This window comes from Lathyrus oleraceus, chromosome 7 (assembly GCF_024323335.1).
Source record: "Lathyrus oleraceus cultivar Zhongwan6 chromosome 7, CAAS_Psat_ZW6_1.0, whole genome shotgun sequence".
Taxonomy (NCBI): domain Eukaryota; kingdom Viridiplantae; phylum Streptophyta; class Magnoliopsida; order Fabales; family Fabaceae; genus Lathyrus; species Lathyrus oleraceus.
In genome coordinates this window covers 525,084,918-525,098,997 of record NC_066585.1, presented here as the reverse complement: position 1 = coordinate 525,098,997, position 14,080 = coordinate 525,084,918, and positions in this window count along the sequence as shown.

Genomic DNA, 14,080 nt, shown 5'->3' with positions numbered 1-14,080 from the left:
GGGAAGGAGAGTAATCCCGAGGTGTCTGCAGGGGATTCCAGTATCAAAAAGTTCACTGCTACGAAAGCGCATCCGAAAGGACTTCACTGGGGAACAACCCACTGGAAGAGAAAAGATTACACAAGTAGGTTCTGCAACAAGCCACTCTACTTGGGGGATCAAAAGCATCAGGAAATCAACCAAATCTCTAGATGATAAGCCACCAACACAACCTACTGGGGAACAGAGGTTTCAACAGGCAAAACTGCCACAACAACTCCTCTGCAGACTAAACTGGGGAGAAATGGACGAAATGTTGGGATATCAACCCAATCAACCACTGAATCTTCCAGAAAAACCCAAACAACCGCTGAGTAGGAACAATAAACACTGCTCTGCTGAAGGGATTAAGCACTCTGATGGAGAGCGAACAACTCTGTTGACGACTCCGAGGAGAAGGGTAAAGTACCGGGTGTTAACCCACCAACTTACCGAATCTTCTCGAAAGGAAATCGACTGCGCTGAGGATAGAGACAACTCCGCTGGCAACTGTACTAGGGAGTGACGGGGTACCGGGCTTCAAACCACTGACCACAAAATCTTTTGAAAAGGGAAACAACCATGCTGAGGAGAGACTACTGCTGGAGAAGCAACTGAGTCTTCAACAAACACTCTGCTCTGGGAATCAAAATATCAACAGAAGCTCTGCTTAGGGAACAACCCTAACAACAATCTCTGCTTGGGGAGCAACCCCAACAACAAAATCTGGAGAAAAGGATACAAACCCAGCCAGGAGTATGAACAAACGTCTTACCTGTTGGAAATCATGCCACCCTCGGGAGAGCACTGAGAAGCTCTTAAGTATCCTTTCATCATTGTGAATGTTCACTTTGTTTAAAACAATAGTTTTGAAAATTCTTTGTTTTAGAACAATGACATTTTATCAATTAAAACATGCAAAACATTTGTTGAATTGAAACAAATAAGAGTGCAAATAATTGGATAAAAAGGCTCAAATTTATTTGATGGAATGGTAGCCTGCAAATGGCAAGACTCCATAGATCTGTACAAATTTGAAATCAGTGATATATATTGGAAGAGGGCTACATTGAACATAATGATCCTTTCTCTACCAATTTGAATCTCGATGTATGCGAAGCCTCAGTTGACGACGAATCGAGAATCCCTGACGAACAGACAGTTGTGAAACCGAAAGCCTTGTTAGGACGCAGTTACTTGCCAAATCCCTAATTTTTGCCTAGATTGCCTCGGGGTGAGGTACTCAATCTAGCGGGATGCAAATATACTTTTTTTCTCAAGTCTCTAATTTTTGCCTGGATCACCCTTGCGGGTTCTCCACCGAGACGCTCATTTTTGCCTAAGCCGCCCTTCCGAGTTTTCAACTTAGCGAGCTATTCTGTTTTTCATTTGCATATACCTTTTTTTTAGGCAAAGTATTTCTTGACTGCATCTGAATTCACAGGACGAGTGAAATCCTCCCCATCCATTGTCGTAAGCATCAAAGCTCCGCCTGAAAAGGCTCTCTTAACAACATATGGACCCTCGTAGTTTGGAGTCCACTTGCCCCTGGAGTCGGGCGCGAAAGACAAGACTTTCTTGAGCACGAGGTCACCTTCTCGGAACACACGAGGCTTGACCTTCTTATCGAATGCTTTCTTCATTCTCTGCTGATATAACTGACCATGACACATGGCAGTCAATCACTTCTCTTCAATCAAATTCAGCTGGTCATAACGACTCTGAATCCATTCAGCATCAGTCAACTTGGCTTCCATCAAAACTCTCATTGATGGGATCTCCACCTCTACTGGGAGAACAACTTCCATGCCGTAAACAAGAGAGAAAGGGGTTGCCCCTGTTGAAGTGCGTACAGATGTACGATATCCATGTAAAGCAAATGGCAGCATCTCATGCCAATCTTTGTACGTGACAGTCATCTTCTGGATAATCTTCTTGATATTCTTATTAGCAGCTTCAACAGCCCCATTCATCTTGGGTCTGTAGGGAGAGGAATTATGGTGTGCAATCTTGAATTCAGCGCACAAATCATCCATCATCTTATTATTCAGATTAGATCCATTATCAATAATGATCTTACCTGGCACACCATAACGGCAAATCAGCTGGTTCTTGATAAACTTCACAACCACCTCCCTGGTCACATTCGCATACGAAGCGGCTTCAACCCATTTGGTGAAGTAATCAATTGCTACGAGAATAAACCTGTGTCCATTGGACGCCTTCGGTTCAATCATGCCGATCATGTCAATTCCCCACATGGAGAAAGGCCATGGTGATGAAATCACATTCAGAAGTGTCAGAGGAATATGAATCTTATCCGCATAAATCTGACACTTATGACACTTCTTCACATACTTGCAGCAGTCAGACTCCATTGTCAGCCAATAGTAGCCTGCTCTCAACATCTTTCTAGCCATGGCATGTCCATTGGAATGAGTACCAAATGAACCCTCATGGACCTCAGTCATCAACAGGTTTGCTTCGTGTCTATCCACGCATCTGAGCAAGACCATGTCAAAATTTCTCTTGTATAGCACTTCACCACTGAGGTAGAAACTGCCTGACAACCTTCTCAAAGTTTTCCTATCTTTCACCGATGCCCCTGGCGGGTAGACCTGGTTCTGGAGGAAATTCTTGATATCAAAATACCAAGGCTTGTCATCATTCACTTCCTCAACTGCAAACACGTGAGCTGGTCTATCCAAGCGCATCACGACAATATTGGGCACTTCATTCCAATATTTCATAACAATCATCGAAGCGAGCGTAGCAAGAGCATCTGCCATCCGATTATCCTCTCGAGGAATATGATGAAAGTCAACTTCTGTGAAGAACGTCGAAATCCTTCTTGCATAATCTCTATACGGAATGAGACCTGGCTGATTCGTCTCCCATTCACCCTTGATCTGATTGACAACCAGGGCCGAATCATCATATACATCAAGGTGCTTGATTCTCAAATCAATGCATTCCTCTAGTCCCATAATACAGGCCTCATACTCAGCCATATTATTCGTGCATTTGAAAGTTAGCCTTGCTGTAAGCATAATATGCGTGCCATAAGGAGTAATGATTACTGCCCCAATTCCATTTCCATACTGATTTACAGCGCCATCAAACACCATCGTCCATCTAGAACCAGGTTCCGGACCTTCATCAAGTTTAGGCTCATCACAATCTTTCATTTTCAAATACAGAATCTCCTCATCTGGGAAGTCGTACTGAACTGACTGATGATCTTCAATCGGCTGGTGCGCTAAATGGTCAGCCAAGATACTACCTTTGATAGCTTTCTGAGCTCGATACTCGATATCATACTAAGACAACAGCATCTGCCAACGGGCAATCCTCCCGGTTAAAGCAGGCTTCTCGAAGATATACTTAATTGGATCCATTCTGGATATCAACCAAGTTGTATGATTTATCATGTACTGGCGCAAACGCTTAGCAGCCCAAGCCAAAGCACAACACGTCTTCTCAAGCATAGAGTACCGAGACTCACAATCAATAAACTTCTTACTGATGTAGTAGATAGCAGATTCTTTCTTCTCTGATTCATCTTGCTGACCGAGGACACAACCCATCGAGTCTTCAAGAACAGTCAGATACATAATCAGAGGTCTTCCTTCAACAGGCGGAGACAAGATCGAAGGTTCAGACAGATTTTCTTTGATACTGTCGAAAGCTTTATGGCAATCTTCGGTCCAATCATGAGACTGGTCTTTCCGGAGGAGCTTGAATATCGGCGCACATGTGGCAGTCATGTGGGATATAAACCTGGAAATATAGTTCAAGCGGCCAAGGAAACCTCAGACTTGCTTCTCAGTTTTGGGTGCAGGCATTTCTTGTATTGCTTTGACCTTTGCAGGATCAACCTCAATACCTCTCTCGCTGACAACAAAACCCAACAACTTGCCGGAACGGACTCCAAATGTACATTTGTTCGGATTCAGACGAAGTCTAAACTTCCTCAGACGCTGAAAAAGCTTCAACAAATGCTCAATATGCTCAACTTCCGTTCGGGACTTAGCAATCATATCATCAACATAGACCTCTATCTCCTTGTGCATCATATCATGAAACAAGGTAGTCATAGCTCGTTGATACGTGGCTCCGGCGTTCTTCAAACCGAAGGGCATCACTCGATAACAGAATGTTCCCCAAGGTGTGATGAATGTTGTCTTCTCCATATCTTCGGGTGCCATTTTGATTTGATTATATCCGGAAAATCCGTCCATAAACGAAAAGACTTTGAATTTAGCTGTATTGTCTACCAACATATCAATGTGTGGTAGAGGGAAATCATCTTTCGGACTAGCTTTATTCAAATCTCTGTAATCAACACACATACGGACTTTTCCGTCCTTCTTAGGCACAGACACAATATTGGCCACCCATTGAGGATATGTAGAAGTCACCAGAAACCCCGCATCAATTTGCTTCTGAACTTCCTCTTTGATCTTCACTGCCATATCTGGATGAGTTCTTCTGAGCTTCTGCTTCACAGGCACGCACTCAGGCTTCAAAGGCAGGAAATGTTGCACAATATCTGTATCTAAACCCGGCATGTCTTCATACGACCAAGCGAAGATATCTGAATATTCTCGTAGCAAACTGATCAACCTCTTCTTGACAGACTCTTCAAGAAGTGCCCCAATCTTCACCATACGAACACAATCCTCAGACCCCAAGTTGACTGTTTCCAGATCTTCAAGGTGCGGCTGAATGATCTTCTTCTCGTGCTCAAGGAGACGGGTAATTTCATCAGGAATCTCTTCAACATCATCTTCCTCTGCCTCGAATACAGGGAATTCAAAATTGGGAGATGGCATTGGATCATTATGTTCAATGGGTTTTAGAATCAACCTGCATAATGATTTTGGTTAATGAAAAACTTTAGAATTTAAATAAGCAAATCATTATGCAGATGAAAAATGATTGCTTTTATTCTTGTTTTTATGGGTTTTTTGTGATCACTGATTTCATGCAAAAAGCAAAAAGTGAAAACAAATGGAAAAACAAGTGTTTAACAATGCATTAATTGAATGAAAACATCATTATATATATGCTTTGCCAACAATGTCATCACTTCTCCTTTTGGCATGGGAGAAGGGTTTTAAACAAAGTGAACAATTACTCTGATCTATGGATGACTGTAGGAACATCTACAGCGACCCAATTGTGGCAGACACCACCAGGAATGACGAAATTGTTCATATCTTCTACGTCCTCTTCTAAGATAGCAGCAGTCTCTTCCTCAGGTTGATCATCATGGATGAAACCTCCACTTTTGAACAAACCTTGCTCATTATATGCCCCAGAGGAATAACCAATGCCAGCCCGGGATCTATTGTCTTCAGCTCAATTATCTTCCCCAAACCAGCAACTGCACCACATTCAATGGCCAACTTTGCATCACGGTAGGAAGCAAATGAAGGAGACTTCTTCTCAATTGGTTCATCAATAGATAAAGCTTGGAACGGCGTTCCAACTTCATCCTCAGCGTCAATATATGAGAAAGAAGACAAGTGGCTAATCAGGAGAGCCTTTTCTCCCCCTACCACAACCAGTTTCTTGTTCTTGACAAATTTCAGCTTCTGGTGTAGGGTGGATGTCACGGCGCCAGCCTCGTGAATCCATGGTCTGCCAAGGAGACAGCTGTATGATGGGTGGATATCCATTACCTGGAAGGTAACTTGAAAATCACTAGGTCCAATCTTGATTGGGAGATCAACTTCCCCAATCACAGTCTTACGCGACCCATCAAATGCCTTCACAACAACACCACTCTGCCTCATGGGAGGCCCCTGATATGACAATCTTGAGAGTATGGATTTTGGCAATACATTCAGAGATGAGCCAGTGTCCACCAGCACGTTGGACATGGCATCAGATTTGCAATTCATGGAAATATGTAAAGCCATGTTGTGATCTTTTCCCTCCTCAGGGAGATCAGCGTCACAAAAACGCAAAGTGTTGCAAGCAGTGATGTTTGCAACTATACTGTCAAACTGTTCAACAGTGACGTCATGATCAACATACGCCAGATCCAAGACTTTATGCAGAGCCTCCCTATGGGGTTCTGAATTCAACAGCAGAGATAGAACGGAAATCTTGGATGGCGTTTGTAGAAGCTGGTCTACAACATTGTACTCACTCTTTTTGATGAGCCTCAGCATCTCATCAGATTCTTCATTCATAATGCCACTCGGGCCAACAGAAGAAGCAGGAGTCTTTTGTACAGAGGAGGGTTTGGCAACATCAAGTGCCGGATTCTGAATATTCACAGCTGTCCCAACAGAACGCTCAACGGTATCAGAAACAACAGGAGCCTTGGGGGGTGCAGAAAACACGCGACCACTACGGGTCAACCCGCTCACATCAGCAATGTTGGTTACGGTCGTTGAAGGCAAAGGCACTTCTACCCCATCTTGCACAGCAACGGGATTGTATCTGAATGGCACAGCTCTGTCGGAAGAATAAGGCACAGGGCCTGCAGGCTTGATGACTAATGACGGAGAGACCTTCGGCTTGCTGCTATCATAACGAATAACAACAGGCTCGGGTAATTTGAACATCGGTGAAATAACATTCACCTCCGGTTCATCTTCATCAACATTGCGATTTTGCAGAATCTCAATGGTACCCTCATCCAGCAACTCTTGAAGTTCTCTTCGTACCTGATTGCAACCCAGACGGTTCACAGAGCAGATGCGGCATTTGTCGTGGTCATGCTCCATGTGGCTGTACTGACACAACAATCGATGTAATTTGACCAATGATTGTCTAATATGGCTTACATATTTGACCTTGTACTTCCCAGGGCACCCCTGGACCATATTAACAGATTTCCCATGCGCGGGCAATGGGTTCTTGGTAACATTCGGGCCTGAATCTTCAAAGCTCAGAATTCCACATCTCATAAGGTCTTGAACCTTAGTCTTCAGTGGGTAGCAGTTTTCAATGTTATGACCCGGAGCACCGGAATGATAAACGCAGTGTTGGTCTGGTTTATACCACCATTGAGGATTTGCAGGAATAGCAGGAGGATCCCTGGGTGTAACCAACTTCCTTTCCAACAAGGAAGGATAAAGCTCTGCATATGACATAGGAATTGGATCGAAGCTGATCTTCTTCCTATCATAACTCAATTTAGCTTGGTTGGTGGTACTGCCACAAGGCTGGTAAGCCTGTTGCTGTGGACGCTGCTGTTGCTGATACTGAGGCTGTTGATATTGCTGCTGGTGTTGATATTGCTGAGAATTGTCTTTGAAGAAAGGTGCTATATGAGCCACCTGGTGCTGATTATTGTTACGTCGTGCTGGCTTCCTCTGAACAGAGGGTCTTCTAGGCTTAACATGGGATTGCACGGCATGTGCCTCCCCATCCTTCTTCTTAAACGCCCCATACCGTTTAGAAGAAGAGCTCTCATCCTTTGCCAATCGTCCTTCACGGACCCCTTCCTCGAGACGCATCCCCATGTTCACCATTTCGGTGAAATCAGAGGGAGCGCTTGCTACCATCCGCTCGTAATAAAAAGAACTAAGAGTCTTCAAAAAGATCTTAGTCATCTCTTTCTCTTCCAGCGGGGGAGTAATCTGAGCTGCCAGCTCTCGCCACCTCTGGGCGTACTCCTTAAATGTCTCCTTATCCTTCTGAGACATGGCCCTGAGCTGATCATGGTCAGGAGCCATATCAACATTGTATTTGTACTGCTTGACGAAGGCTTCGCCAAGATCGTTGAAGGATCGGATATTAGCACTGTCCAAACTCATGTACCATCTGAGTGCAGCACCGGACAGACTGTCTTGAAAATAATGGATCAAAAGCTGATCATTATCAGTTTGGGTAGACATTTTCCTGGCGTACATGACCAGGTGAGCAAGAGGGCAGGTGTTCCCTTTATATTTTTCAAAGTCAGGCACTTTGAATTTGATTGGAATCTTGACACCGGGAACCAAACACAACTCGGCAGCAGACTTGCCGAACAAATCCTTCCCTCTGAGGGTCTTCAGTTCCTTTCTCAGCTCAAGGAATTGGTCATTCATAGCGTCCATCTTTTCATTAACATTCGGACCTTCAGACGGCTCGGAATGATAGATGGTGTCGTCTACCCTAGGCATGGTATGCACGACAGGAGGAGCAGCAATAGGGACCGGGCTAGATGCTGGCAGATGAGCAAAAGTTGGGGCAGGAATATCAGGCATGAAACCTGGAGGCATTCCCCAAGGGAACCCGGCTGGCATAGCATTGGGCACAAAGTGAGCACTGGCAGCAGGCACAGTCGGAGCTACAATCTCAGAAATGACCGTCCTCTAGACAGGAGTTGCAGGCGGTTGAGCAGGTTGATTTTGGGCAGCAAGAAGTTGCTCCATCAAAGCACCAAGTCTGGCGACCTCTTCTTTCAACTCACGGTTCTCTTGCTCTAGCTTATCCATAACTCTTGCAGAATTGGCTCGAGTATAATACCGGTGAGTCAGCTTGTCTCAAAATAAATGAAGAGCACAGAGTTAGGACAAGAAGACCAGAAACAAGGTACATGCTTATGCGCAATGATGCATGAAATGCTTGTGCAGATGCTTTGTTTATTTTCAAGGAACCTTTAGGGCATTATTTGCAATTTCTTGAATATTTAAAGCATTTTGATTTCATATGGAAAATATCTCATTCGATATATTCAAGACAAAGAAGTACAACATTTTTTGTCATTACAAAGAGAAAAGGAAAACAACATCCTATGGATCCCTAGAAGCTCGGGATGCTGGAAGACGAGAGGCACACAGCTTCTTGATCTCTCTCTCATAGGCTGCTTCCATATCCGCCTTCTCCTTAGCAAGCTGATCATACTTCCTCTTCCAGAACTTGGAAGACTGAGGGATCAGAGAAGTCCAAGTGTCGTTCGGATCGTCGATCACCCGATGCTCGAGAAACTCAATCAGAGCGTCCTTCTCTTTGATCTGCTGCAGCAATTCCTCTCTTTCACGGATCCAGGCACGTGAAAGGTCTTCTTCTCTCAACTCCTCTACATGTTGGGTAGGGAGGGTTGAAGGCCCAGCCACATCCAACGGTGTAGGTCTCGGATGGTCGTACGACATCAAGTATACGACAACACTCTGTCTGACCCAAGAAGTATATGGCTCCAAAGCAATGCAATTCTTTGGACCCAACTCGTTCCTACTCTTTTTGCAGATCTTGCGCCAAGCGCGGACAAATCTGGCTTTCAGGCCTTGGGGATTTTTACCCTCCTGAAAGAATACACCTTCTAACAGAATGTTATGAGGTTTATCCTTTAGGGGGAACCCAAGCTGACGACGTGCTAGTATAGGATTGTAGCTGATCCCACCACATGTACCAAGAAGAGGCACATTAGGGAATTCACCACAATAATCAATAATATGCACTGTATCATACACGCGATCATACCAAGAGATATCATCATTAGTGAGAGACATAAGTCTATGGGACCACCGTAGACATCCCTTGTTCTCCTTGAAAGCAACTGTCTGCGGCAAGTGCGAAATAAACCACTTGTACAGCAAAGGCAAACAGCATACGATAACTCCTCAACCCTTTGCATTCCTCAGATGCAAAGAGACATAGGTATCACCCAACAGAGTCGGAACGGGATTAAGAACTGAGAAGATCCTAATGGCGTTCATGTCCACAAATTTGTCGATGTTGGGGAATAGTACCAACCCATAGATGAGCAACACAAATAAAGCCTCAAAGGCATCCTCACTCTTGGCCTTCCCATAAAAGGTAGCTTGAGCTATGAGGAACTCGGAAGGAAAACCCTGAATTCTGCCTTTGGTAGTCAGATTAGCTTTAATCAACTCTTCATCTATGTGCAACAAGCTTGCCATCTCTCGAGCAGTCGGGATACTCTCTAGGCCACTGAACGGCACCTGATCCAGAACCGGGATCCCAATAAGGTGAGAATACTCCTCCAAAGTAGGCAGCAACTGGAAGTCCGGAAAAGAGAAGCAGTGGTACAGAGGATCATAAAACTGAGCCAGGGTACTCATCAGTCCCTCATCAACCTGAGTAGTCAGCAGAGGCAGAAGCTTCCCATAGCGAGCTTTGAAACCCAAGGGATCTAATACATAAGATGTCAGATTCCTTAACTCTTTCACATCAGGTTGTCTAAAGCTGTACTTCTTTGTATGCCTTTTTGGTCTATCCATGTCTGAAAATTTTGCAAATAAACCCTTTTAAGTTCCTTGAAAATTTTCTCTTTTTCTGATGACATGAATGCAGATGAATGCATGAATGCATGAATGCAACAATCACACTCAAGGATCAAGCAAGTCACACCAAACAAAGGTCATGGGAAAGCTCATTGTATCCCTAATATCAATCATCCATTTTGGTGGATTTAGGTTTTCACCTTATCAACACCCAAGTTCCATTGATATTAACGGTACATGAACCGGCTCAATCATCCTTAATATCAATCATCCATTTTGGTGGATTTAGGTTTACACCTTATCAACGCCCAAGTTCCATTGATATTAACGATGTTTGAACGACTCAACCATGAATCACGGGTTTGCTGAGAGTCACGAGCATGGAGTCTCGGTTAAGAACCACCCAAAGGGAGTGTACTAGGGTTTAAACCTGCCAGACATGTTCTATCAGAGGTTCCCATAATCATCGTCCCATCTTTCGGATATTATCGGAGGAACGAATACTCGTATTCCAAAAATATTCTCAAGAGAGACTCTTATGAGTGTAGTATCGCGTAACAATCGCATCAGATCTGACATCTGAACGACCTCCGCACTACGTCCTAAAAATAGGCCAAGATGGGCTTGGTAAACTACGGTCCTTGGCTTCTAAGGCACATGATTGAAAGAATAATGCCTAACCACAAATAACTTGTGTGACATTATTAATCCAACATGACCTCCACCAAGTGAATGGACTCGCAAATCAATTGGCTAAGGAATACTCCACACCAGTCAACAAGACTATGCCATTCTCCTATCCTAGAGTGCACTCGAGTTCGGGTATAGAACTCATCTCACAGAGATCACCAAGCAAACAATAATTGTATATCAAGCAATTCAAACATTACAATCAATACAGTTATCCCAAATTGTACAAAAATATGTCAAATAACACATAAACAAATATCATACAACAAGGGTCAAAAGTAGGCAATACCACTAGGGAAGGTCTAACCTCTGTTCCCCAGCAGAGTCGCCACTTTTCTGTAGCGGTGTATTCGTCGCTATATGATTTATTGATTAAACCATAAGCAAAGTATACAAAGAAATCGAGTCGCCACCGCACTTTTATTTATCCAAAGGATTGGCTAAAAAGCGAACAAAAGCCTATGAAGTTTTACACATAGAAAACTAATGAAAAGATCGGAGAATCTGGGTAAGGGGTAAATTACACAATGGGAAGGTGTTAGGCACCCAAAACGTCCTAGGTACTCCTAGGGAGCCCTTTTCACACTTGTTGAATGAAAATGTTTATTTGTTTATGACATATTGTGCAAACATGAATGGGATAATGAGAAAAGAATGTACAATTTTATTATTTTTGTGTTTGAACGGATGAACCCGTGGCCTAGGTACCTTCCATGAAAGGTAAGGATCAAAACGCCGTAGTTCAGCTAAAAGATTTCCAAAAATTAGTGAGTTCATTTTAAAACAAGAGCACTAAGGCTTTTCGTTACCAATGGGAGAAAACTCAACCTGAATCAACAATCCACCATGCGAGGACGGCTTCAACATACTAGTGAGGGGTTAACCCTATAATAAGTATGGAATGCTTACAATCAACTCACTAAGGATAAGGTAAGATTTACATCAACCACTATGGTAATTGAAACCTATGGCTAATGTATGAAAACATATCAACAATGGACCAAGCCACGAAACAATTGAATGGGTGAAGTTAATTGATTAGGAGTATTCACAAAATATGGTCAAAGTATGATTAAGATTCAATTCAAAAAGAAGTGTTATGAAATGGAGTTTGAAAAGTCAAGGACTTAGGGTCCAGGTTTCTAATTTGAAAAGAGATGAGAATGTTTGCACAACATGTATTTACAAGTTTTAAAATCAACAAGTGAAAAGGGGTTTTGAAACAAAAGGATATGGATGAAGGAGTGTAAAACTTCCTAGAAGTTCACCTCTTGAAATCATATAGAAGATGATTCAAGTGTGTCCTTTGGAATGAAGCAACAAAGCAAGTAAGCAAAATAAAGGCAAGGTGATACCGGATGCCATCAATGGACTTATACCAATCTCACAAACAAAGGCGGATACCGGATACCAATAAATGGATTTACACCAGTCTCCTAAAACAAAATAATGATACCGGAAGCCAATAAATGGGCTTACTCCAATCTCACTCAACAAAATAAAACATGGATGTCAGATGCCAATCTATCTGGGCTTACTCTAATCTCCAACAGATGATCATGGGAGTACAAATGCCAACAACATGGACTTATAATTGCATCCTCACAGACAACAATCAAACAAAAAGATGGATGTCAGATGCCAATCTATCTGGACTTATACCAACCTCCAAAGGATGATCATAGGAGTACAAAGGCCAACAACATGGACTTATAATTGTATCCTCACATACAACAAACAAGATACAAGCACTAAGCAAAGAGGACATAAGTGGCCAATGAAATGGTCTTACACTCAATCCCTTCCAAATCATAGGAACAACGGCCAATGAATGGACTTATAGTTGATTCCTCAATGGGCAAACTCAAACAAGTCACAAAGATATGAAATGATGATCATGCAATAATGAACCATTAATGATGATAAATGCACCAAGGTATGCATGCAAATATGTACATATGAATCAAACAAAGTCATTTAGCACACACTATAACCAAGCAATCAGGCTCAAGCAAGGGTTAGACTTTAAAGTCAACTGGAATGGGGTAAGTGGTGCTCTTAACCTTAACATTGAGAGTTAAGGTGAAGCAGATGAAAGGATATGAGGGGTGTGCCTCATCACTCTTATCCCTGGTCAGGGAGAGCATTGAATATCAGAAGGTGTGGGAGTTCAGAAAGTTGGAACTCTCTCCACAAGTTAATGACTCGATAGATCTTGGGTTAAGATCCACAATGCTACAACATGTAATGTGAGCAAAGGGAAGACACACAGAATAGTAGGAGATGGACTACACATCTCTTCTATCTACCAATTGCCTTATTCAAAGGACTTTTCCTGCTTGGGGACAAAGATAAACAATCACAAACATTGCCTCTTAGGGAGGACTTCAGACAGGTGTCTGGCTAAGTAACAAGCCAGGTCTTCCAGACTACATGAAGAAGAAGATGTTATACCTCAATGCTAATGCTATCAAGCAAAGCAAAAGCAAGTTCACAAAGGAACTATAGCAACTAATGTACCTGAAATCAATCAAATATAATCAGTATACCAATCACAAAGTCAAAACAGACAAGATAAAAACCAACAGTCAGCACAATCAATCACATGTGCAAAGTGTAGCACCTCAAAATTTGCCCTACTCTCTTGGGACTAGCTTAACATATTGCATTGCATTTTGTAGGTCATTAGGCATTGCATATTTGCATACCATGTGGTTACATTGAGCAAGTCATCCTCCTAAGTCTTGATCAGAAGATAAAGAGGTTAAGTTGCAAGCCTAGGGTTTCATGAATGGATCACTAGTCATCTGAGGATGTATGGTACAAATTAGGGTTTCATGGCTCCTCAAGGGGGGTTGAGCTTTATCTTAGGTGAAATGGTACATCATTGTCATACCCCGATTTTGACCCTGAATTTTTTTCATTTTTTTTTTCTCATTTTTATTTGGCACTTGGCCTAAAGTTCATTTGCATACATTCATTCCCAAATCCATATTTTTGTTACACATTGGTCATTGTCTAGGTTTTTTTGATCATGGTGCTTTTGATTATAAAATGGATTTTAATATCTTGACTCTTTTTTAATTTGATTTTAATTTCAAATTAAGTTTAATTCCAATTGTCAATTTAATCTTATTTGTTTATTTTTACTAATGATTAAAACTCTAATCGATTTTTATTTC